The sequence below is a fragment of the Phalacrocorax carbo genome, chromosome Z (assembly GCF_963921805.1).
Source record: "Phalacrocorax carbo chromosome Z, bPhaCar2.1, whole genome shotgun sequence".
NCBI classification, from domain to species: domain Eukaryota; kingdom Metazoa; phylum Chordata; class Aves; order Suliformes; family Phalacrocoracidae; genus Phalacrocorax; species Phalacrocorax carbo.
Window position 1 is genome coordinate 25,096,447 of NC_087548.1, and position 27,068 is coordinate 25,123,514.

General features: G+C 41.4%; 1 protein-coding gene and 1 long non-coding RNA gene across 4 annotated transcripts in view; one reads left to right on the forward strand and one right to left on the reverse strand.

Moving 5' to 3' along the window:
• The window catches only part of ADAMTS6 (ADAM metallopeptidase with thrombospondin type 1 motif 6), a 163,893-nt gene extending 162,088 nt beyond the window's left edge, over positions 1 to 1,805 (reverse strand). Inside the window, exon 1 of one of the 2 annotated variants that reach the window (XM_064438399.1) lies at positions 1,197 to 1,805. The gene's annotated coding sequence lies outside the window, so the exon portion shown is untranslated. The other variant, XM_064438400.1, reaches the window with a different exon arrangement.
• Positions 1,806 to 1,923: 118 nt separating this feature from the next.
• LOC135310519 (uncharacterized) lies at positions 1,924 to 7,026 on the forward strand. 2 transcript variants are annotated; one of them, XR_010370600.1, is made up of 3 exons: positions 1,924 to 2,756; positions 2,841 to 2,964; positions 3,220 to 7,026. It is a non-coding gene; the product is annotated as an uncharacterized LOC135310519 (long non-coding RNA). The 2 variants fall into 2 exon arrangements; XR_010370599.1 differs by having other exon boundaries at positions 1,924 to 2,964.
• The last annotated feature ends 20,042 nt before the right edge of the window (positions 7,027 to 27,068 follow it).

Sequence of the window (27,068 nt, forward strand, 5' to 3'; positions counted from 1 at the left end):
AAAAAGTCAACAGACCAGAAAAATATATGGCTACACATACAACCCAGCACGTATACACATGCACATTAAATACATGCGTCTGCACGCACAAAAAGTTTTAAAAAAACTAGTCTTGAACAAGTTAGAGGTCACCAGACGTACATCCCTCAAAGAAAATTCCGAAGGAAAAAGAAGGAAAAAAAAAAAAAAAAAAAAAAGCCCTCCTCCCTGGAGAGACTGCAGGGAAGAGTCTGGTTGCTGTGGTGGAGTTGATCCTAAAGTTAACTTTCAGCAGCCCATTTCCAGACAGCAGCGCTGAATCTATTTGGATAAAACGCGTGTGACCCAGACACTTGGCGTTTGGCCCAAACGCGTTGCACCGGCAGCCCAAATAAAAACAAGAGTCTGACTCTCTCCCTCTCCCCCCCCCCCCACCCCCTCCTCTCCCCTTTTTCTCTCGTGTACAACAATGAAAGAAAATAGCGAAGCCTAAATCCGCACACACATCGCCAGGGAGCGAGAGCCCACTTACCTCCTCCTCCTCCCACCAAACAAAGTCCCTTTGAACCCCGGGCCGCTGCGGGGACGGGCACACACCGATCCACAAGGCTCCGCCGGGTTAACAGTCTGGCGAATCCCAAGCGGCTCCGAGTAAATCAAAACCACACGCTTCCATCTTCCTGACGAGCCCGGCGAGAGCGAGCCCGAGGTCCCCGCCGGCAGCGGGACGGCTTCGGTGCCGGGGCCGCGCCGACCCTCCGAAGCCCGGCACAAAGTCTGCACTTGTCCGACCGCGGCCCCGGACAGCGCCGGGCACGGCGCGACCGAAGGCTGGGCTTCCCACACCGAGAGCCATCCGGAATTGCTCTGGGCTGTCGGTGGCGTTGGGGGGCTGCTTTGGTTTTCATCTGCTCTTGGATTTTTTTTTTTTCCTCCCTCTTTTTCCTTCCCTCTAACAACGACTTAGTATCAAAAGTATGAAAAACCTTAAAAAACTACACTGCTCCAGACCGTACTTTGTACATCACTACTCTTCTCGGCTGAAAATCCTCGCACCCCCTTCCCCCATCCTCAAAGGTTTCTCTCTGAAATTACTCCAAATCCACCTCGCCTAATGCAACATAAACCTCCCCCGCTCCCCAAAGCCCTGCACGCACCATTATTCGGGACACAAGAAAAGCAAAAAGTTTCATTGAATAGCGTGAAATCTTCCTTACCGTTTTCATCTTCAATTTCTGATATAAAGTACGTTTCAAACAATAGAGATTGCACAGGACGATTCCCGTATTCCTCTCTGCTTTTCCCCTCTGTGCAAGCAACCATCAGGGTTATATTCTCCAACAGAATAAAATTCTCTAGCCTTCCTAAAAGAGTTTTTTGGGGGGGATTGGGATTTTTTGGAGGTTTTGTTTTTGGTTTGTTTTTTTTTTTTTTAGAAAACGGGCTGGCTTGGCAGAAGGAAGGATGCCATCAATTCACCCAACCTATCACCCCGCACATTTTGTCTTTCCAACAGGAAAAAAAAAAAGGGGGGGGGGGGAAGGAAGGAAGGAAAAACAGGCTTATATTGGGGTGGGGGTGGGTGCCCTCCTCTTGAGCAGCCTCCTCTGTGCAAAATACCATGTGAATATCATCTGAGTCGGGGGGGGAGAGGGGGGAAGCGAGAGGGGGAGCGGGGGAGGGCGGGGGAAGAGGGAAGGCAGGCAGAGCAGGAAGGGCTCGGGAAGGTTTGGTTGAAGTAGCCCCAGACCTCCTCCGGCTGCCGGCCCCCGGCCAAGCCGAGCGCGGCGGCGGCAGGCGGCCTTGGCAGCCTCGCCCGGGGGACGGCGCGGGCCACGCTGACGTCAGCCTGCAGATGTGCCCCGCCGCGGCGGGCCGCCCGCGCGTGCGCGCCGCATCACGTGGCGGCGGGGGGGCAGGGGTACAGTCGGGGTAACGGTGAGCAGCGCGGGGGAGCGGCGGGCCGGGGCCGCCGCCCCCCACCTCACCCCACCCCCCGCCCGGACCGGGCCCTCATGAAAGAAAACCCCAAAGGAACAGCGTTTCCAGTTGAAGGGAGGCGGCGCCTACAGCCGGCGCGGCGACTGCGGCCGGCCGGGGCCGGGGCCCGGGCCCGGGCCTGACCGGGGTCCCGACCGGGGGTCCCGCCCTGCCCCCGCCGCAGGGCTTTCACTTTCATTTGCGGCGGGGGTCTGGAAGCGGGAGGAGGGCGGGCACAGCAGAGGGAAGCGAGAGGTCTGCGGGATCGCTTGTGCTCCCTCTGGCTGGCGGTGGCGGGGCGGGGGGAGGACTTGCTCTCTTCATCGCCAGTTAATCTCCGATAGCCAAAAAAAGAAGAAAGAAAGAAAGAAAAAAAATTATTTCCTTCCTGAACCTAGGTTCTGAGGTTTCGGGCTTCTGCTAACAGTATTTCCCGAGCGGTGCGTGTGCGCGTTTTCCTCCCGAGCCGGAGGTAGTAGATACAATTCTCCCGGTGAACCCGTAAGAGCTGGCCGGCCTGTGGGATGATTCGCAGGGAAGCGTCCGAGCGCGCAGCTGCCCCGGGGCTTCCCCGCGGGCGGAACGGCCAGGACCGGCCCGCGGATTGACGGCCGAGCGCGGCAGCCCCCGCCGCGGCCCCGGGCTGGCTGCCGGCCCCTGGGGCGGGGAAGTGAGACCGGCGGCTGCCGCGCGCCCCGCTGAGCGGGGGCGCGTGCGAAGCGCTGCTGCAGCGGAACGCGGCTCGGCGCGTAGCTATGCGGAATTTCTTCCAACAGTAGCTCTAGCCCCCTAAAAAGGTAGTCGCGTTTGTCATCATCCATACTGCAACTTCGCGCTAACACAATAAACACTGATTTGTGAGATCCTTTCCCACTCGTCAGGCAAACGCACGTTGCGGTGGCCCGGGGAGCAGCGGAGCGTTACCGGCGCATCGGAAACCGGAGCTGTAAAACCAGCCCTCCGTAGGAACACAGGCACTGGGAGGAGAAAGGCTGTCTTCTGGAAGTAGGTTGTCTACCTGCTCCCACGCGTTAATTGCTTATACCGCGGGCGCCATCCTGCGTCGGCGAGCGGGGCGGGAGCGGCCCTCGGAGAGGCGGCCAGTGCCTCCCTTCCTCCCTCCCTTCCTCTTCCTCATCGCGTATGGGCGGGGACACTCGCCGCCTCGGCGGCTATGCCTGCGTATGTCTGCTTAGTTAAAACAGGTATCTTTCATGTCGAGTGGTTTTTGTTAATATTCCCAAATTCCTGCTTCTGCAGATAATGAAGGCCTAAGATGATAACATGGAAAGACCACACTCGCCAAGCAAGCTCTGCGGCAGATACATCCAGGTGCACCTTAGCTGCATCATCTGTCTCCACGGCCAGGCATTGTGACAGGTTCTGCTCGACGTTTTCTGCAGGTTTGGTGTTATATACAGAGAGCCATGAGAGCCCATCCTTTTGAAAGGACAGATTGCAAAGAGAGAGGGTTTTTTTCCCCATTCTGCATCAGGAACAGAAATAACCTTTTGAACAGACACACACATATCACAGCCAGCTGCCTCATGCTTGTGGCATCCTCATGGGATTTGGGAGACCTGCCTTCAAACCAGACCCTGCCTGAATCAGTCTCGGGAGCGCTCAGGTTGCTGTCTGGCGGCTAGGCTGGGGACTCTTCTGGTGTGGAGGACCGGCCTCCCCCTGGCTGGAGCTGCTCCACTGACTGTAACTGAATGAATGCTCATCAAGATAAAAAGAAAGGCAGCTTATCACTGTCTAGTTAGGGCCCTCACATGGGTTCAACTCCCTTCTCTAAATCGAGCAAAGCAAAGATTCTTGGGCTGGGCAAAACCCAGCTGCTTGCTCAGACCAAGAAGTTATTTATTCCCTGCCCCAGACTGGAGTTACACCTGCTGCTGGAGCTGAGAAAATGTTTCCAATAGCAATTTTGTCAAAACTGGTATATTACCAGGAAAAGCTTTGGCTCCAGTTAAAAAAATTCCTGACCATCTGTGATTAGAATTTCTGACAGAATTCCCAATACAGTTTGACTTACCTGTTTTGCTTTATTATATAAAATTGTTTTTCAGTGTGAACCTTGTTCAGGTAAAAATACCGAGTTTATTTGATTTTATTTTTGTTTCATCAGCCCAAATAACATCTACATACACGTTTTTATGGTCTGCAACTTTTAAGAAAAGAAACTTGCACAGAAAGTGGTGTGCAGATTCTTAGCATAAATTTTTTCTTTGCTGCAAGTAGAAGTCTTTGTAGCAGGGATAGGAATTCTATTATGAATTCTGATAATATATATAAACTGTGTCTCAGAAGCATTTATTGAGCACAGAGCATATTACTCCATGTCTTAACCATGGAAGTAGTTACCTAAAGCGTGCCTGACTTCACTTTAGGCCTTTGAATCCTTTAGTATGTCAGTCAACAACTGGTAAGATTGGCAAGCACACTTCTTTTGTTTAAATAAATATTTATATTGAACTTCAGTTTAACATTGCTAGACATATTTGGAGGTATTTGAGGTTGATTCCAGGAATCTTGCTTTTAACTGAAATAAATGCAGAAGGGAAAGAAGTTTTTGGTGAGCAGTGCATTTCTGTAAGATGAGATTCTTGCTACCTGTACATTTGGATGGACATGCTTGAAAGTATGGGGTTTTCTTCCAGGAAATATTTTCACCTGGTCAATGAAGACCTGAGGATAATAACCTATCATATTTAGAAATATCCCAGTAGTGTTTGGAGAATGAATAACAACTTTTTTTAAAAAAATTAAATATAAAATTATAAATACATAAACACATTTGCTAAAATACTTCAGTTGACCATATAGTTGCAAAAAAACCCCCAAACATTATAACCTTGCATGTATATGTGCTCTAGGTTCTGTGCTTTATCTGTGTTTATAGGGAGAAAAGCTCTTGATGTGCACAAGGACTTCATTTTTAGTCCCCTGAACTAAAAGATTCCAGGGGTACTTGGTACTATTGAGATCCAGTATCTTTCACTGGCATTTCCTTGTAAATAGCCTGAATTCAGATTGCTTACAAATCTCATCTCCCCTTGCAGGAAGAGATCTAAAAACATCTCTAGAAATTACTCTGGGCCATGTGTTCAGCCTAATACCAACCACTTGCAGTCAGAAGTAGAAGCTATTGTGCCTGGCACATTGTATTTCAGAGACAGAATGCATATCAAAGTGTACTTCCAACTGGAAAGTGCACCCCTTTTGAGTTGAGCTGTCTTGATGGCCCTCTATAACAAAATTCACAGCGATGCAATTTGGCTTCAAGTATGGCTTTGAGGATACTTTTGCCCAGCAATGCGGATATTGCCAAGAATGTCTTCATTTAAATACAAAGAGCCTGAGCAAAGGCAGGGTGGTAGGCCATCCTTTTCCAGGATGTCCCCTGCAAGCAGCTGTGTGTGTTATGCTGATGCAGGACTTACCCTCACCCAAGCCTCCTTGTTTCTGCAAGACCCTGCGAACCTGGCCAACTTGATTTTAGTATAAAATTTGGAAATAAAACTAGAAAACTTCGTGTAAGCTTGGCATCCTGCAGCATGTCCTGGCCAGTTTCCTCCCTGGTGGAACAAAGATGAGGCAGGGCAGAGAGATTAAGAGTATATGAATGTGGTGAGAGTAATGCTCAGAGCTTGCTCAAAACATGGGAAGGGTGGACAGTGGGAGGGGTAAGATTTAATATCTCTCTAGTAAATCTGAGGTGAGGAATATTAGACTACTCAAGGTGATTAGGGAATCCCTAGAGCAGAATGGATGTTGGCCTCAGGTTTTGCAGGCAAATATGGTGGAACCAATCCTATCCTCATTAAGATTAAAGTAGAAAGGAAAGAAAAAAAACAATACAGTTCCATACAAGAACAGGAATAGTAGTAAGCAGAAAAGGTAACTCAGATGCGGGAGTTGTTTTATTTCAGAGTATTTTTTCCTGCTTTATCTATTTCCAGCTTTCTGAGTCAAGGGATAGATACCAGAAAGAAGATTACTCAGTAGGCAAAATGGATTGTTTGAAGGGAGCATTTCCCAGCTATATGAATTATAGTTGTTCTGTGTATTCTTGTTTTGTTATTTGCCTATTTCCAGAGAAAGTTGTTCATAAGATCTGAACAGTCAGCAAGACTTGCGGAGAACAAAGCTAAAACAAATTGTACAATGTGTGGAAAAGGTGTATGGAAAATCTGTATGGAAAAAATTGGTAACTGGTATTCCTCAAAGATTAGCGTACACAGAAACATATAAAAGCTATGCAGAAAATCTTAGCAAATACATAAGAATTCAGTTATTTTTATTTTAGAATGAAAAATCTGGAATTAACTCACGAGAATACTTGGCTGTTAGATTGCAGAGCACTGCAGCGTTTTGCAGCCTGGCACTCAGCTCTAGGAATGACACTCCCAGCACAGAATTAGGCACCTCAGTATCAGGTGCCCGAGTGACTTGTTTGGTTTCTGAATTGAAGAATTACAGGAGTTATACTGATGAGCATCACAGACAGCTCATTTAGCATCTGCTGAATTATGTGGTGATTCCCCTTTTCTTGGTATGCTTTATATACAAGCATGAACACAGACTAATGTCAGAGATTGTAAAATTGGATTATGAAATGAGCACAGGTTTATTTTGAATGGAAAGAATTGGACTTTCCTTTCTATATTCCTGGACTGTATAGCTGGAAAAGATTTATTAAAGACTCTAGAGCATACGGTGCATACTGCTTTGGACATGGATTACAACTTTGTCTAATTTAGATGGTTTTCTGGCATTCTTTCTACCAGAGTGTCTTGCAACAGTTTATAAATGAAACTATCTTTAATAAAAACTGTTAAGCCAAAGGTTTGAAGAATTGAAAAAAAAAAATTACAATGCTCACCTCTCCCCTTGTAACTTTTGGGTATCCCTCCAAAATGCAACAACTTACTGTGAATGCAGTAGGGTGCTTTGTGAATGTGGTTAGTAAATACATTTCTTTCCCCTTATCTCACAAGTAACTTCATTGTTCATTTTCTTATATGATTCTGTAAAAATAGATAATAACTTTTTGAGAATTGAGGATAACTTTTTGATGCAGGTGGTGGAGAAGCCAACGAGGCAAGATGTGCTGCTGGACCTTACACTAACAAACAAAGGTCTGGTTGAGGATGTGAGGGTTGGGGCTAGCCTTGGCTCCAATGACCATGAGATGGTGGAGTTCAGGATCCTTCATGCTAGAAGCAGGGCAACAAGTAGGATTACAACCTTGGACTTCAAGAGAGCCAACTTAGGCCTCTTCAAAGACCTGCTTGGAGGAGTCCCATGGGTTAGGGCTCTAGAAGGTAGGTGGGTCCAAGACAGCTGGCCAGTATTCAAGCACCACTTCCTCCAAGCTCAAGATCCCAAGCTCAAGATCCCTAAGCAGAAGAAGTCAAACAAAGGAGCCAGAAGAGCTGTATGGATGAGCAAAGACCTTCTAGAGAAATCAAATGGAAGAAGGAGGTTTACAGGATGTGGAAAAAGGGACTGGCCACTAGGGAGGAATATAAGAATGTTGTCAGGGTATACAGAGATGCAACAAGGAAGGCCAAGGTCCACGTAGAATTCAGTCTGGCAAGGACTGTCAAGAAAAACAGGAAGGGCTTCTTCAAATACATCAGCAGTAAAAGAAAGACTGGGAAAACTGTGGGCCCACTGCTGAATGAGGTGGGTGCTCTGGCGAGGTAGGATGCAGAGAAGGCGGAGTTACTGAATGCCTTCTTTGCCTTGGTCTTTACTGCTACAGCAGGCCCTCAGGCGCCCCAGCCCCCAGAGGTGAGAGAGACAATCTGGAGGAAGGAAGACTTCCCCTTCGTTGTGGAGGACTGGGTCAGAGATCTCCTAAGCAAACTGGATCCTCGCAAATCCACGGGCCCTGATGAGATGCACCCATGAGTGCTGAGGGAGCTGGAGGATCTTCTTGCTGAGCCACTCTCCATTATCTTTGAAAGGCCATGGAGGACAGGAGAGGTGCCCAAGGACTGAAGGGTCCTTGTCACCAGAGTCACTCCAATCTTCTAAAAAGGGCAAGAAAGATGACCTGGGAACCTATAGGCCAGTCAGCCTCACCTCCATCCCTGAAAAGGTGATGGAACAGCTCACCCTGGAGGTCATTTCCAGGCATGTAGAGGAAGAGAAGGTTATCAGAAGTAGTCAACATGGCTTCACCAAGGGGAAGTCATGCCTGGCCAACCTGACAGCCTTCTGTGATGGCATGACTGGCTGGGTAGATAAAGGGAGAGCAGTGGGTGTTGTTTACCTTGATTTTAGCAAGGCGTTTGACACTGTCTCCCATAACATCCTCACAGACAAGCTACAACAGGGCAGAGCCTGGTTGGAGGCCTGTAACTAGCAGTGTTCTCCAGGGGTCTGTGCTGAGTCTGGTTCTATTTAATATATTCATCAATGACCTGGACGAAGGACAGACCATACCCTCAGCAAGTTCACTTGATGCAATACTGGGAGGAGTGGCTGATACACCGGAAGGTTGTGCTGCCATCCAGCGAGATCTGGACAGGCTGGAGAGCTGGGCCGAGGCTCTGACCCTTGTTTATGTCCCTAACGTGGAACTGGTTAGACACTGGAGACTGGAGAGTAGAAAGAGGAATGGCCATATATGCTTGTCCTGTTCTTTGTCCAGTTATTACTAGTTATCCCCTTGTAGCTACTCTTAGAGACAAAATCCAGGGCTAGATGAATCTTTTGGTGTGACACAGCAGCTGTTTTTGTATTAAGAGCAGTCTTCAGCTTCTTCAGTACAAACTGTAAGTGGCTTAACTTAATAGCATTTCCCACTTCCCACTAATTTCCACTGTAATCCATTGGCATTCACAGGCATCCACAGGAGTACACTACGCTGTTGGGGTTCACGCTGAGGCAGCTCAGGAGCTTCCATATATTGCATTTAGCTGCTCTGCTGGGAAAGCAGTGATCTCCCATGAAAGAACAGTAATAAAAAGAAGTCCCAGAGAAGAACAGTTACTACTACCCTAGTAACGACCACAGCTATTTGTCAAATGAACCTCTCAAAGCTCTCTGCCACTTGCACAAAGCCTAGGAGCAAAAGCAAATACCACGATGGCTGAAATTTATATAACCCTTTCATAGGACTTAGTCCTATGACTCTTCTGTTATTCCAATAAATATTATTGAAGTACATTGTCATGCATATATTTTTGTTTATTATTTGTTGAAAGGGTACTGTTATAGTCAAAAGATAAAACTAAAATAAAGGGCTTTCAATAAAAGATCAAAGGTCACAAGGTAAGTTTTCCAGCATCAAAAATGTTTTTTTCACGTTTTGCTGTGCCTATATTCTGGGCATGATCTGTGAACTGAAATATGAACTGGGTTTAGCATACTTCTGTTCCTGCTATAGCTATTAAGTGATTATTTGCATCAATAGGCAAGTTATACTGGAAAAGGATAAGATGCAATTTTTCTCAAAAGGTTTCGGGATGCTTAATATTATGGTTCAACTGACTTGTACAGTATATAGTATCAGTTTTGCATTCTAACATGAAATAACCATAAAAACATCCAGGGATATGAAGATGATGGTGTGTGGCTATTCACAGATGTTTGAGGCAAAGGAGGAGGGAGAAGCAACTTGTTCCTGTGCTTGTACTTTCATGATGAGCCAAGATCAAAAGAGGCCTCATCCTCCATGTGTTCATTGCTGGAAACTGATATGATTCAAGCCGTTTCTAGCAGCAACCTTATAACCTTCTGACCTCCTGAAAGAGTAACTTCTCCTAACTTCAGTTTTTATTTTTCTTAAAAAAAAAAAAACAGAAACACAACACTAACAACAAAAACCACCACCAAAAAAACCCCCACTTTCTGTATTCCCACCATGCCTGAAACTCCATTAGTGGTAATAATTTCTATGTATTATTTCTGTAAACTTTGTAATTAAGAGTATATCAGGAGATTTGTCAGCCAAAAATAAAAGTACTCAAAGCAAATAGAATAAGAGCTAAAGAAATCTACAGGCTTGCAGAAAATACTGGGCACGTGTTTTTAGCTCATTGCATCTACAATTGCAGCCATCTGTAAGTCTACACAATTTAATCCGCAGATTAATTGTCAATAAATAGAGTAGGGTCCTATATAAATTATTGCATGAACAGTTTTCTGCATAGATTTAATTATAAACGTAACACAACTCTTCCAGTACTGCCAGTCTATATAAAGTTTGGCCAACACTAAGTTCCTACAGCCATCTTAATTTAACAGTGTATTTGCAAGAGCAATCAGGTACACACATAAGGAGCACAAACACAGATGGAGTTATCCCACCTGCAAGTGTGTATCTACGGTGAATTTTTTCTGCTGTCTTTAAAAGAAGGACTTAAAGGTTTTCCTGTTTCAAAAGCCAGTTGGTTAATGCTCATCCTCAGTAGTGCAGAAGTTGAAAGTTTAGTTTTGCATTTTACCAGATATGGTTGGTGTTTGCTAAGAGATCAAATGGTACCACAAGGGACCTAGGTGTAAGTAAGCATTAATTACTTCATAATTCTAGGATCTGCATAAATAAATAGTTTAAATTTGTACAACTTCACACCTTCAGTTGAGCTGGTACAAATTTTAAATCAGGCCAAAATGCATTTTGGTAATTATTAAAACGAGGTATTTTACAGCTACTTCCACCACTGCAAGACTGCTTATTCCCCTAGTCTTCTAAAACATGGTTAATTTTATGCATCACCTGTGGGTATGGCCTGTCATTTCTATTTAAAGTCTAGCCACAGAGGGGTTTTATTTTTCATTTTCAAATAGCTGTCCCTGGGCCAGTCTTTCTCTGTCCCCAGATAAAATGTCTGACTTTCAGAGGTGAGAAAAAGAATTGGGATTCTCTCTGAATAGGCTTGGGGGTGGGTGCAGGGGTAACCTTTGCTCTTGTTCTGCCCCAGATTCTCGGCTTTGCACATGAATGAATACTCTTCTATTGGGGTCTTTCTTTTGGGGGATGAAACAAATTAACTGCAAAAGAATACCAGGGAATTCACTTTGTGCACTATCTTTGCAAAGTTTTTTTCTGAGACTCCATGGAAAAAAGAAATTCAGAAGCTTGAAATGCCTGATGCAAAACTTTCAGAATAGTCAGGGCAGCCCAGCATTCCTTGTGTACTACTCTACAGTAAAACTACGCACAAATCTCTTACCAGCTACATGGTTTCCTACCAAAGACGGAGTGTAAAATATATTACTATAATTCTTCTGAAGTCCAACAGTAGTTTCGAAGATAAGGTTTTGTGCTTGTGTGTTTCATCACTGCTCTCTAACTAAGAAGGACAGAGACTAGGTGCTTTTTTCTTTTAGTTTTAGTTCAATAATTTGGGAAGCTTAACAAAATACTATGTGCAGAAAATAGTTTTTTCACCTTGAGAACAGAACTTTGGGTGACAAAATGCCCACACTTTCTATGAAGTATAATTAGATATTATGACTGTTTTTCTCAAGAAAAAAAAATTTGTGTTATTAAACATGGCATATGTCCTAGTAAATGTGCCTGGGTGGACACATTGCTACCAAAGTGCCTTCTGCCCCTTGCTGACATTTATGCCTTTAAGCATCTTGGAAGTTATTCTGGTTGTTTCATGCTTGTATTTTATGTGGGGGAAAGGAATGAGTCTTGTATGACTCTATGAAAAAACTGTAAAAAAAGATTACCATCTCTACTTTTTGTGTTTTCTCGCTGATGAAGCACTTAAGTGTGTAATATATACTTACTGAATCTTACAGTGCTATCCGTCAGGTGAGCTAATGGCACTGTGATCAACAATAATGAATGCTGTGCTTTGTCCATCGACAGCGAACTACCATCAGCAGGGGGATCAACAATATGTCAGTGCTATCACCATTCTGTCTCCCTCTCTGATCCTGTTTAGGTAGAAGGTGAATTCTCCCCTGAACTTTGAGATTCATTAAGAATATTAATAGTAAGTATGTGCAAAATTAATGGTAAGTGTGTGCAATCCAGTGGTCATTACCTCTTAGCTTATTAAAGAACTTTTCACAAATGAGAAACAGTTTACTGCATATGAATTGGCAAGGTCACACCGGCTTAGTGACTTCAATGCATATTAAAAAGTTGGAACTATTTTATTCAGGTCTGTTTATATAGATTTAAATATAGATTTGTTTCCTAAAACAATATGTATGTATAAATGTAAAATGTGGGCAGGGCTACTATTTAAATTAATTCTTTATAATTTCCATGAAATAATGCTTTGCTATTAAAAAACCCAAACTGATCTTGTCTTATGGCTAGAGTATTTTGTTTAAACTCAGATTCCTAGCTTTTCTTACCTTTGTTTTTGAATAAGCACTCTCTGAAACATTCAGATGGTTTCATAGTAGAGAACTTATAAGCACCATAGATTTACAGTTAAGAAGTTCTTATAGCCAAGAATGGGGAAAGGGCTCTTCTGCTGCTGATTATCTGGTTTAGATTCGGATTTCAGATATGCGTACAGGCCCTCGCAGCAAGTAATTCTGTTTCTGAGGCTGAATAAAAGTAGTCTAGATTACCCAGATGATTTTTTTAAAACACTGTCAAATTTAACATGGACTAATTAACTGTATAGTTAGAAGGTAATTTGCGTGATTAACAAACATTACTTTTTACCCTTTTGGAAAATAATAAAGGTAATTAAAAGGAAATCTCCTTTTAAAGTACAGTTTATTTTTTATATACTTCTTATCCATCTTTATTCCTGTTATTTTACTAAAATAAACATACTTAATTGTTTTTTCATAATACTAGTAACAAGATCAGAATCTCCCTACAAATATTACAGCTCTGTCAGAGCAGGTAATTTGTATTTCCTAACTTCACACTCGGTCATCAGGCAATCATCCCACATCAGGCAGCATAATATTTTAAAACCCTGAGCTATAGAGTCGTAGACCTGCCAGCTGGAAGCAAAATAGGTTTCCCCTTACCCATTGCCAATGTGCTGGACTCAACCAATTCCCTGAAGAAAAATGACTATATACTTGGCACACAGCAGCTACTAAATTTAAATTCCTCCCGCCCCTATATACTAAGCTTACTATCTGGTTCAACACTGAACTCCTATGATTTGGCCAGCTTGGATTCAGAAAGGGATCTTAGCCATCAATAAATTTACTGAAAATGGTGCTTTGCTTTCCTTTCCTGCGTAGTACTAAAAGGAAGTTCCAGTGAGATGGAAAAAGCGGCAGGTACAGCCAACCCAACATGCCATCAACAATCATTTTGGCTCTGTTATCTGCGCCAGTCCACATCCGATTGCACTGCTTCATTTCTTTCATGACTTACTGTCATCTGTAGCAGTGTGCATGTTTAACCAGCAAATCTGAACTGAATGCAGATTTTCTAGAACGGAATGGAACAGAAAAATAGTCTGAATAGTCACTTTCCCTTAATGAAAACAAATATTAGTGGGACTATATAAGATTCATCCAACATTGTATGGAACAATCGTATCCCTCTCTTGTGATTGTTTAAAATAAGTGCCACTAACTGGAACAAACATTGGCTGTGTCACTTGTCAGACATTTATTTAATCCACATGTTTATGAGTTCTCTGATTTCAGTCTATTCTAGAGAAAACTTAATTGCAGAATTAGTACCTTTATCTCAAATTAGATGTTATAAACCAGCCATGTGCATTATAAGCCTGATGGATACTGGATAGGAGATAAATAAGTATCAACAACTTTGTCTTAGTAGGTCAATACTAAAATGCAAATATTATAGAAGCAGAAGCATGAGTCTCTGATTTTGTAAACAATGAACTCAAGGTAATTTAATTTTGACACATAGAATGCTGTAATTTAATCCAGTTTCTGCTATTCTTACAAATTTATGGGGAGGCAAGATGGAATGACCCGTGGAAACGTCTTATAGACATCCTTAGTATGTGTACTAACATTGAGATGAATGTATACTAACTTGACAGAAATAGAAAATTATTGTCAGATGTTCAGAATCTTTATGCATATCCCTGAAATTCCATTGTGTTGGTAGACTGAGAACTTTGGGATTTTTTTCTGTGTGACATTTATATTCTGCTGTCTCCCCATATTAAGTCAAAGTCAATATTACTCACAATTTTTCTTGAATAAAACAATGGTTTAGTAGAAAAGAGTCTTTATCCAAGCCAAATGCTTTTCAGGTTGCACTGTATCCACTGCTGTTTCATTTCTCTCTAAATCAGCATTTGTGTTTGGGGCCATAAAGACTCCTCAAATTTGGGCCTATCCACCTGTGATCAAGTCTTTGGGCTTATATCCACCTGATTAGTCTCTTACAATGGTCACAGTTTTCATCTCATTTCTTTGGGTTTAAATGTTTAGGAATAGTGATGGTGAAGCTGAGAATGAAGTGGCCTATCCAATTAAAAAATTTCATGCATCTTCCTATTTAACAATAAGAGAAAATACAATGTTCATTTAAACTGTACATCCAGAGCACGTAGCTAGTGTGTCAGAGATGCAGTTTCATGACTCTGCTTCAAATAAGTCAGTATTATTTAGAGTAACTGGGGCTGATCTAACTAACATAAAACCATGGAGAGATCTATGCTTGACTGGTAAAATGGTTTGTTGTCCTGGCATTCAGTAACACAAATCAGGGTTCTCACCTTTGCTTTGCCCTAAGGTTTTATACATCCTATCTAGAAGTCCTTATTAATAGATTGGGGAGTTTTTCTTTCACTTTTCATTTGGGCCTTTGTAGAGCTGACAAACCTTTCCATAAAAAGAATGAAACAAGCTATAGTTTATGGCCCAGATTTTAACTTCCATAAAACTGGAGGGGTGGTGGGGGTGGTGGGAATATCTTTACTGGTTCCACCGACAATGGAGTATAACTATTACAAGGAAAGAAAAAAAAGAACAAACAATGAAATGGCACATCTTACACTGAAAGTATTCCAACTATTCCATCACTGCATTTACAGAGACTCATTCTAAATTCAACTTTTTGAAAAATTGCTCCTTTCCACAGTTTTCTTACTTTTCATAAAGCTTAAGAGAGGGCATACAATTTGGACTATGCTCCTCTAAGTTGATCTGCCAGGACTGAAGAATGTCAGCGACCAGAAAGCAAAGTACAAAACCTTTGTAAAGACAAGTTGCTCCCTTTCAAACTCTTAACAGGTAACAGGGTTTTGGGGGGATTTTTTTTGTGTGTGTGGTTTTATTTGTTTTGTTTTATAAGTAAGTATAGATAATAGTAATACATAAACAGCAAATAGAAAAGTAGTTCTAGTTTAATTTCCTGGTATACAAAGTGTAATGGAAGCTCTAGACATTCAACATGCTTAAAACCTGGTCATCTAAGCTAGAGGCTAAATACAGAGCTAAGTGCACAGCACCAATTTATAAATGCTGTTTGTCAACATCTTCCAACAAAATGTTATTTGGTTTTGCGATTACAATTCCTTTTTTCCACCTTCCCAGTTTTGTGCATGGCAGAGTTTGTCTCATACCAAAATATATTGTTGAGAAAATTATGTTCCTTTCTGATGGAAATAAATTCTTACAGAATCACAGGTTGGAAGGGACCTCAGGAATCATCTAGTCCAACCTTTCTAGGAAGAGTGCAGCCTAGACAAGATGGCCCAGCACCCTGTCCAGACGACTCACGGCTGAGTCAACCACTTCCCTGGGGAGATTATTCCAATGGTGACTGTCCTCACTGTGAAAAATTTCCTTCTGGTGTCTAACCAGAATCTCCCCAAGAGCAACTTGTGTCCATTCCCCCTTGTCCTCTCCATGGGACTCCTTGTAAAAAGGGAGTCTCCCTCTCCTTTGTAGCTACCCCTTAAGTACTGGTACCTGGTGATGAGATCCCTTCTAAGCCTCCTTTTCTCAAGGCTGAACAAACCCAGTTTTCCCAGCCTATCCTCCTGTGGCAGCTTCCCAGTCCTTTGGTTGTCTTGGTGGCCCTTCTCTGGACCCCTTCCAGCCTGTCCACATCGTTTTTGTATAGCGGGGACCAGAACTGTACACAGTACTGGGAACAAAGGGCTGGGAGGACCGATAAAAGCTGTGGCCTGGATCCCTGTGGCCTGTTTGCAGAATCTGTTTTTAAAATACTTTCACTATCAGTGGCTTAGCATCAAGCAGTAGGTTAGTAGGAAAGATAGCATAACAGAGTCTGAGGCCACCTAGAAGAGAGGTCCACAGCTTTCTTCTGCAGGCATAATTTCTGTAGTATTTCAGCATTTCCCAACAGAACCTGGCATGCAAGTTTTCACACTTCTCCCACAGTGTCCAGTTTCCCATTCCTTCTGCAGGTATGTGATTACCAGGGCCAGTTGTCCCTCATCTTTTTTCCATGTTGATATAGGAACCCAAGGCAGATTTTCTGTGTAATACTAAAAATCTTGTGGTCTATCAGTTTGATAAGCTAATTTCTGACAAGTGTTCCACTGAAGATGGGAGAGGGACAGCTGAATCATTCACAGAGCTAAACAAAGTATCTCAGAGTTTGATATTTGTGCTGATGACTTGCTTCTCTGGAGTCAGCATCAAGTGACAGAAGAACATCCTTAAGAATTACCTCACCAGGAGATATTGGTACAGTGTCTGGATCAAAATTTTTGCAAACTTTGTAGTTGCATGGAATGCAACTTCTTTTTCCTCTGTAAGGAGACTTACCAGGTCCTCTGGGTTACCTGGAAGCTGGAAATGGGAGGGGGATGCATTTACCTTTCTCTGAAAGTAATTATCTCCTTGGTTTTTTGCAGCAGCATCCTGATTAGATGAAGGTTGGCTGCCCAGAATGAGAAGGCACCTGAAGACCCAAGATGATTCCCAAGAGCTGATGGTCTGTTGCAAGGCTGACACTTTTTCCACTGGTTAAGACATGATAGAATGAGCTGATGGAGGATGATTTGCTTCTCATATACCTTCTAATGTGTTGGGAAGGATCTAGGCTTTTTTCGTTTTATCTTTCATGCCAGGGCTTTTCCTTCTAAGATGAGTCAGTGCAATTCTGCAAATTTTCTTTTGCAGTCTTACAACAAAATGGGTTACACACACTTATATTACTGAGAAATAATACAGGTACTAATAATCCCATGTTTATAGGGAAAGTTTTTTGAAAAGTCTAAAAAAGAAAACCATGTCCTGAACTGAGTATTTTTCATTAATTTGAACAAAAAACAATGGCAGACAGCACTCTGCTCACAAAGCAGCTAGAACTCTGCATCTGGTAACCTTCTTGAGGGGAATGGGACTGGTTTTTTGCCCCTTAGATTCCTCTGGACAGACTCTAAGAAAAAAGAGATGCATCCCTCAGAATTGCCTCAGAAACCAAATGAGAATATTTTTTGTATGTATTAGCTTTGAAGGGACAGTCTTCACAGAAAGCTGTGCCACAAAGTAAGTGACTGGATAGAGGCTCAGAGCCAAAGGTAGGTCTGTTTTGAGGGCTAGGGAAGCACCCTGTTGTGACTACTGCTTGACCTAGAAGGTACTGATTTTGGAATAAGAAATGGGAAAAGAAAGTAAATGAAAAAATAAAGGAAAAAAGTCAAGAACCAAATATGAAGAAAGAAAAATGAAAACGTGTATGGAGGAAGATGGGAACAGAAATAGACACAAAACCACTCAGGAAAATCTTTTGTACAATCTTTTTTAATGGCATGAACTAATGGTGTGAACATGATAAAAGCAGAAAAAGATATGTCACTTTTTTCCGAAATAAAATGGTAATTCTTACTGTAGAATTACTCTATGTGCAATACATGGACTGAGATTTTAACATCATAGCATATAATGTAACAACTTTTTTTTTTAGGTTACTAAAGGATGCATAAGTGCTTCATATATTAAGTAGTATATAAAAACAAACTGACCACAACTTGCCTTATCCTTTAATTATCAAATGTTTTGAAAGGAATAGTGATTTTAAACAAAAAAAATCTATTTTAACATCTAGCTGCCATATACAGTCTTAATAAACCATTGCGGTGATTACTTACTGCTTAGGTTTAGTTGAAACATTCTGTTAATGAACAATGAAATTTTGAACACTATTACTACTGTCAGTAGATTTATGCAAAGGATTTCCTTAACCATGCAAAAAGCAGGCATAAATCTTTGAAATAAAAGATTTTCATGGGAAAATATAACACTCAAATACACTAAAAATATTCCATTTGGTCTGATTTGTTGCTTATGGACAATTTTGTAGTTTTCTAATGATTTGCTAAACACCCATATCTGATGATGTTTTTTCACATAAGCCTGATCCCTGCCATACATATGCATGTTTATTGGGAAAGCACATACTAATATTACTTCAATATTATTTACTTCTTAAACTGAGTTCTGAACCACTACCACAAACCAGAAGTTCAAAAGTGAAACACATCAATTTCAGCTTGATTATTTCAGTTTCTAATTTTTTCTAGGTACTCCTGCTTTTTAAAATCGGCACTGGGTTTGCATCCCCTTGCAGAATTATATGCATGTTGACTACCTTCAGATTGCATTTTTGAATAATAGCAGCTTGAAAACAACCTTACTAAAATGTTGCAAAGATAACTTTGTTCAACAACCATGACAATGCTTCTTTGTAAGCATTGATGCTGCAGTAATCCCATGGGACAGTTTCATACTTGGTGTAGCCCCATGGACGGTCCTATCTCTAGTGGAAAAGAATTGCAGCAGGAATTGATTTGGCTGAGTAAAATAACTCTCTCCTGATTTAAGGTGAAAGTTTACATCTAACTCTTGATAGTTCTATATAGAGTCAGCTTATTTGTTTTAGGATGTTTCTGGAATGGTATAGGAGACTTCTCATTGTAAGTTCTATTCCTATCATACATCCTACTGGGGTTCTGTCTGTCCTCTCCCAATTTTGTTTGGTTTATATCGCTCTTGGCTCTCTAAAAAGTGCTGCTTCTCTTGCAGTAATTCACAGTTGATGTAAAGATGTAATATTTCATAAAATTAGTATCTGTATTACATTATAAAATTTGAATGCTCACTTTTCTTGATGCAGAACAGTCACTGTTTGACTAACTCAGTCAAGACACAGTTGTTATTCTCAGCTTCAGTGTTCCTGAACTGTATCCCATATGTGAGAGCTTTCTTTCTGAGTTAATAATCTCAAAGTTAGCAGTCCAGAGACTTGCAAATGTTTTTTAAATTCAGCTTTGTTGTTACTGCCCATGTCAGTCCTAGCTGCAGGAGGAACGTCACATTTGAATCTGTGTGTTGTTCTTAGCAGAATTCTGCTGAGACCCTCACATGTGCGGTTATGGTATTATTTTTATACCTTTGCCAGTTCTTCAATATTTCATCTTCCCAAATAGAAGACTACGTGCAATGTTGCCAGAATCCTGTCATATACAAGGGGCTTTTATCAGGTTACAGTGTTTTCATCCAACTTGTGCACAGTCAGTCAAAGAATGTATTGACTGAGCAGCCTTAGCCCTCATATGCGAAGAGCTTCAAAACTAAGCTTCTGTTTGCGGTCGGGATTGCCCTACAAAGTCAGAGCCATCTGGGAACTAACTGATAAAGTCTAGTTCAATTTTTAATTTGCAAAACAGGTAGGAAGACTATTCTGAACAGACTGACTAACTTTAAATTCAGCTCAGTTGAACACTTTCACCTTTCTATGATGAAACACAGATCTGCTCCCTTTCTATCAAGCAACTTCATTCACATTGACCTCAGCCTTTGGATTCTTCTCTTAAATACAACAAATTAATTACCCAGTTTTCCAGTGTTGGAGGACTATAACCAGCTCGTTCCTGGATCTAATAAAAATACAGTTTCCAATGCAATGACTGTCACAAAACAAAACCCTCTAATAGTGAAATAGACACAAGTCCAAAAAGGAATGTTACTGAAATAAAAGCATGCTGCACATCTAAATAAAAACCTAGATGCAACTGCATCAGATTATGCGTACACAGTAGCATTGTAAGCTAATACTTGCTTTTTGGCAACATTTATTAATATAAATTAATAATTTAACCATAAGAGCTTTACAGTCAGTGCAAATAGACATAAAATTGAACAATTATGTTAAATAAAAGCAAGAGAAGTACCAAAGATGAACTATCACAAGAGATACTAATTTTAAGCACAGTAATTTGTTTCTGTGGATAATTTGTGTTCTGGCAAAGATGTCTCTAGAACATGACACCAAGAATAATGGCTTGCCTTGACACCAGTGAAAATTCTGCAGTGTTCTATTAAACAAAATATAAGTACTTTGTAGTCTTAAGGAAACTTGAGCAAATGATTGTCAGGGAAATGATTTATTATATGTAGTAAAGGACAGTTATTTATCAAGTAAACTACAATATTAATCTAATTTAATTTGTATTTTAAGTCTTTCTGCCTGAAACAGTCTTCAGCAACTCATTTAAACGCAACCTAAATTACAATTAGAATAGGAATACCACCAAAATTACATTTTTCTTGGCTAACTATAATCCAAAAGCTCATTTGGAAGCACCTGCAAGCAGCGTTTGTTGCCAAATAGAGAAGGCAAGATTATGTTTCATTTGACACAATAAATTTTCTAAAGTACAGAATTTAAAATGTCTGCAGAACAAAGAACTTCTTGAAACCATGGCTGATTATAATTATGAATAGTTCAGCACTGCTGAGGTACCTTGGAATGCTCATTGTTTAACCTGGAAACAATCTGAACAAAACCATAGCGTTAGCATTGCCTGAGAATATGCACTGGCTTAATCACTAGGATTTCACCTTTGGGAATAAGTAAAAGTATCATGATCAAATAGTTGTTATGCTAAAAGAGTTTGAAGCAAAATAAATAAATAAGCCAATTAAAAAAAAAATACCCAACAAGAAGAAAAAACAGTAGATTAAATTCAATAAACCAAACCAAAACACTGGAAATGAAATTTCTCTACAAAAGTACATGGGTCGGCTATCTTTTGTGAATAAATAGTCCATGAGAGACGAATTGCAGACTTAAAGTAAACAGGCACAAGGTGGCAACACCTTCCCAGGCTGTTTTATATGCTGTTTATTGGACTTCTTTTTTTAAAAAAAAAAAGCTTCAAATACAGTATAAGATACAGAAAATGTAGTGCTGATATACCAAAATACTGAAGAATATTCCAGGTTTCAAGATAGATGGATTATTTTTGAAGGTCAGATGCCTGTAGCTAGCCACAGCCATCTTCATTAGCATCACCTGTTCTCTCTCAAAAACACAAACAAAAAGCTCATCTATATTTCTGGCAAAACTATATCCACAAACTTTTATGGTACTCTTTCAAAATCACAATTCTTTTATCTGCAGCAAAATCCAGACAAATTCAACAGTTAATTTTAATGCCACCATCAAAAGTTGAAAAACTCTCTGCAGAACAATTTAGATAATTAGCTAGGAAATGGCGTCAGTAAGTTTGTACCAACTGCAACAGTTTGCAGGGTTGAGTTTGTGAGGGCAGACGTGATCTGTGTTTCCTTGTAACAGTGTCATACTACCTGTCAGAAGATGTTCATGTTGCTAGATCAGTTTCCTCTCAATATGAAGTTTGCTATACCTATGTATTCTGAAAAGTGTCAGGGGCTCTAGGCTGTATACACAGTGCAGAAGAATTGTTACTGTAGAACTGTTTTCCCCGAAAGTGGGATTGTTCGCCTGGTGTGCAAAATGCCAAACTACACACAGAGCAGAGGTATTTTATTCATTGAATATTTGTGGAAAGATGGGTGCTAGGTGGTAACTCCACAAAGCTAGCGCACACAACGAAACTACAAAGTATTGTTCTTGTTACATATTTAGTAAAAACCTGCTTGATTTTGTATTAATTGGTTAGTAATTATCATCTTATCTGCTATTGGTTAGCTGTATTTTAATTAGCCTCACTAGCCTTGTAAATTAGCATGTATGCTCCTTAGAGGGGTGGGGGGACAAGTCTTCTCAGTCCTGAACTGAGTTAGTGGTTGTGATCTCCCCCTGCTGCCTTTACCCTTCCCCTAGTTACTGCAGTTTTATCACAGAATCATAGAATAGTTTGGGTTGGAAGGGACCTTTAAAGATCATCTAGTCCAACCCCCTTGCAGTGAGCAGGGACATCTTCAGCTAGATCAGGTTGCTCAGTGCCCTGTCCAACCTGACCCTGAACGTTTCCAGGGATGGGGCATCTACCACCCCTCTGGGCAACCTGTGCCAGTGTTTCACCACCCTCATTGTAAAAAGCGTCCTCCTTCCGTCCAGTCTAGATCTACCCTCCTTTAGTTTAGAACCATCACCCGTTGTCCTGTCATAACAGGCCTTGCTTAAAGAGGTTGCCCCCATCTTTCCTGTAGTCGCCCTTTAAGTACTGGAAGGCTGCAATAAGGTCTCCCCACAGCCTTCTCTTCTCCAGGCTGAACAACCCCAACTCTCTCAGCCTGTCCTCACAGGAGAGGGGCTCCAGCCCTCGGATCATTTTTGTGGCCTCCTCTGGACCTGCTCCAACATGTCCATGTCCTTCTTGTGCTGAGGGCTCCAGAGCTGGATGCAGCACAGCAGGTGAGGTCTCACCAGAGCGGAGTAGAGGGGCAGAATCGCCTCCCTCCACCTGCTGTCCATGCTGCTTTTGATGCAGCCCAGCATACCGTTGGCTTTCTGGTCTGCAAGCGCACATTGCTGGCTCACGTCTAGCTTTTTGTCCAGAGGTACCCCAAATCCTTCTCAGCAGGGCTGCTCTCAATCCCTTCATCCCCCAGCCTGTATTGATATCGGGGATTACCCTGACCCAAGTGCAGGACCCTGCACTTGGCCTTGTTGAACCTCCTGAGGTTCTCACAGGCCCACCTCTCCAGCTTGTTTAGGTCTCTCTGAATGACATTCCATCCTTCAGGCATGTCAACTGTACCACTGAGCTTGGTGTCATCTGCAAACCTGCTGAGGGTACACTCGATCCCACTATGTTGTTGATGAAGATATTAAATAGGACCAGTCAGTGTAGACCCCTGAGGGACACCACCAGACTGACTTCACACTTTATCACTCAGTTTTGGCATCCTCTGTGGTGGGATCTTCCCTTTTATCAGTCTCTCAGTTCTTCTTCTAGGATGCAGTCGTAAAAGAAATGCTTCCGCATCTCCCAGCTCCCTCCTCTGACTGCCAGATTCAGTTCTGCAAGGCTCACATGGTTCATTGTTATTTCTTAGTGGAAAATTTCATTTTCCACACAATACAATTTTTCCTCCCTTTCAGACAGTCAGGCTTTTTTCATGAGTTCGTAAGTCTTACTCCTTTTCATAAGCAGTATATAATTTCTGTAATTTGTCTTACTATCACACTCTAAATACATCCAACTAATATAGAAGCAATCAAATCATAATTACAATGTTTTAACAAGCTTTGCAACCATCCAGTAAGGGAGAATCCAAGTTTCTTTAATATTTTGTTTAGCCATCCCATTTTTATTGAAGCCCTCAGGTCCTGGCTCGGCTTTGCCACTTGTTTTTTTTAGTCCAATTGATCATCTAGCTTTTCAGTGATTGGGATGTGAACACAACAATCCATATTATTTACATTTTTATATATCCACAAGCACCATCACCATGTAATAACATCCAAATGCGATTACTTTACCTCCTGTTATTGGGAGATCAAGCATTTTTTTAAAGGTTCAATTTAAATCTAAGACTAAGATTCCCCAATCTAACAGGTTTGCAGTGGATTTTGGTAGTGAAGGACATGCAGTCAAACTGCTGCTATTGTGGATTCTCCTGAATGACTGGATAAATAGTAAGATTAAATTTACTAAATATATGACTATCATCTTGGCATAGTTAGATTAACAATGCTTTGCAAGGGGGGTTCTATAACTAGCCTCATGGGGAAAATAGGCACTTAATCTCTTCATAGGCAAGTCCTGTTTCCTAAGCACCGTTCATCTAGCGTTTCTGGTCAATCAAAGTCTAACTTCTCCAGTTGGGGTGGAGATACATTTATCTGGATCAGGCCTTTGTGCCCTTTTTACCCATGTGTAATGAATCCAGAAATCAATTCCTTCTACCTTAACCGCAGTACAAGTCTTCAATAGTACAGTATAGGGTCCTTTCCACTTTTCTTTCAACAGTTCATCTTTCCAAGAGTATATATAGACAGTGTCCCCTGGCTGGAATGGGTGGACTAGTGCATCCAAGGGAAGAGAAGCCCTTTGATTTGGGTACCTGTGTAGTGAAGACAAAGTCTGCAAGAGAGAAATCAGTATTCTTTGATTGCAGCCTGTCCTCTTATATGCATTTTGTCTCCCCTGACGTTTAAAACATTTGTGGGATATGCTTTCCCGTATACGGTATCAAAATGGCTTACCTTCTCCTTAACCCTAGGGGTTATTTGAATTCACAAGAGCTAAAGGTAAGGCTTCTATCCATTTAAGGTGTGCTTCCTGACAAAGTTTAGAAATGTGCCTCTTAAGGGTCTGATTCAACCTTTCTACTTTCCCACTAGATTGAGGCCTCCAGGGGGTATGTAATTCCCACTTAATCTGTAAAATCTTGGAAATTCCCTGTGCTACTTCTGCCATAAAATGAGGCCCATTGTAAGAGGAGATACCTTCCGGAATACCAAATCTAGCTATAATTTCTTTCACTAAAATCCTGATTACTTCTCTAACTTTCTTGGTACGACAAGGGAAAAGCTCTGGCCAACCAAAGAAGGTATAAACTAATACCAGTAGGTATTTATACTGGTTACATCTAGGTAATTCCCCGGGAGTTATTGCTTGCCTTACAAGTCCTCCCATAATCTTCTTCCTGATTTTTGGGTTATTAGCACAACAGATAGTATATTTTTTTCACTAAAATATCCACTATAGTTTGCATCTTGGGCCCCGAAATGCTTCCCTTAGCAGTTGATACCAGTGCATCTGCTCCTGTATGTGTTTCTTGGTGTAGCCTTTTAAGTAAAATTTCCATCATTTTCTCAGGAACCAGTAATTGTTTCAGTGGCGCCCCCCACCAACCTTGATAATTTCTGGAGAAATCTAATTGTTCTGCTAACTGGTTTTCTTTCTCAGCATATTTTGGTAGCAATGGTTCTAAAGAAGATCCTAGAATTAAGGTTCCTTCAAATTTTGGCTCCATCAGGGCTGCCTTTTTAGCTAACTGATCTGCTTTTCAATTACCTTTTGCAACGTCGCTGTTTCCCTTTCAGTGAGCTGTTTACAATGTATTATTGCAGCCTCCTTTGGTAGAACTGTTTGCAGAAGTTTCATATTTTCTGTTCCATTTTTTTCTGGAGCCCCTTGTGAGTTTAATAAGCCTCCTTTCCAAATTGTCCCGTGTGCATATACCACTCCAAATGCATATTTGGAATCAGTATATATATTAACTCTTTTCCCATGACTCAGTTCTAAGGCTCGAGTGAGTGCTATCAACTGTGCTTTTTGAGTGGATGTATTAACAGACAGTGCTCTGGTTTCTAGTGTTTGGGTATTTGTTACCACCGTGTATCCAGCTCTGTGTTTTCTTTCCAACAGGTAGCTACCACCATTGGTGAAGAGCTGCACTTCTGCGTTAGGCGGTGGCTCATCCCATAAATCTGGTCTACTGGAATACTGTAGTTCAAAGATGGTTTGATAATCATGCTTTAATTCATCAGACTCAGAAATCAGGAGTAAGGTGGCAGGATTTAAGGTGGATGTTAGGGAAAGCGTGACATTGTCTTGTTCTAGTAATGTGGCTTGATATTTTGCTAATCTGTTTGGGGAAATCCAGTGGTGTCCCTTGTTTTCAAGGAGAGATGATACAGCATGAAGTCCAAATATGGTAATCAGTTGAACCAGTGTCATGTTTTGAGATTCCTCAGTTAAGGCTACAGTAGCCACCCTCAAGCAGGCAGGCCAGCCTTTACTAACCTTATCCAATTATTTGGAAAAGTATCCCACTGGTCTTTTCCAGCTTCCCAGTTTTTGTGTCAGTACTCCCAACATCACTTGTTGTCTTTCGTGTATATAATTGAAAGGGTTTTCTCAGATTCAGGAGCCCCAAGGCAGGGGCTTCCATTAATTTTCTCTTAATTTCATAAAAACTTTTATGACTTTGTATTATCCATTCTAGAATCCCTTCAGTTCCTTTTGTGGCAGCACATAATATTTGGCAATTAGTCCAAAATTAGGGGTTCATAGCTGACACCACCCAGCCAAACCTAAAAATCCCCTTAATTGTTTCTTTGAGGTTGGTACAGCAATTCTGAAACAAACAAAAAAAACTACCACACACACAAAAAATTGCCATATGAGCATAAAATGAGATGTTTGCCATTGCTGACAATGTCTACTGTTCAAGTATCAGCTCTAGTTTCTGACCGTGTCCTGTAGAACCTGGCTTTCTGGAAGTCAGTTCCAGGATGGTTTCAATGTAATTCATACTCATGTTATGAAACTGCGGACTAGGCTATCAATTCTTTTAAGAACAGACAGATAAGATACTGTTGTCAGCTGGAACTGGGGACACCTTTAAATAGGTGTCTGAATTGTGACTCCCACGGCCATGGACCAAGCATGCTAAAAACTTTTTCATTACACAGACTGTCCATATGAATGCTGAAGACCTGATGATAAAGATATGAATAACCTGGGTACATTCTCTTGGATCACTATTGCCTTAATTTTAAGATCTGAATATTTTCATGAGCCACTTTTAGAAGATCTGTAGGTTATCAGCAGCCTGACAGACTAACTTTCCTAAAAAGATAGGAAGGAATTAATTCTTCCCTGAGCCACACTTCTCCCTAGCAAGAGATTGCTCTAAATTAAATAAAAGCTATCTGAATAAACATAATCTGTAGGTGGTAGAAACACATTGTTTTTTTCCAAGATGTGTGGCAGAGTTTCAGTTCAGGACTTCAAAAAAGCAAAATCTCAAGGATGACAGCAGTTACAGCAATCCACAGGTTTGCCCTTACTCGTGTGCTGGACCTCACTACAGGATGCTTTCTGGATTTTAGTGTTGTGATTACTACTGCCACCTTTAGTATTTTGAGACAGACAGTGTTTTCAAAAGCATATTTTGGTACCAGGAAGAATTTGGTTGTCTAGGCTGGTACACTTGATTTCAGCAGTGAACTGTTTTTG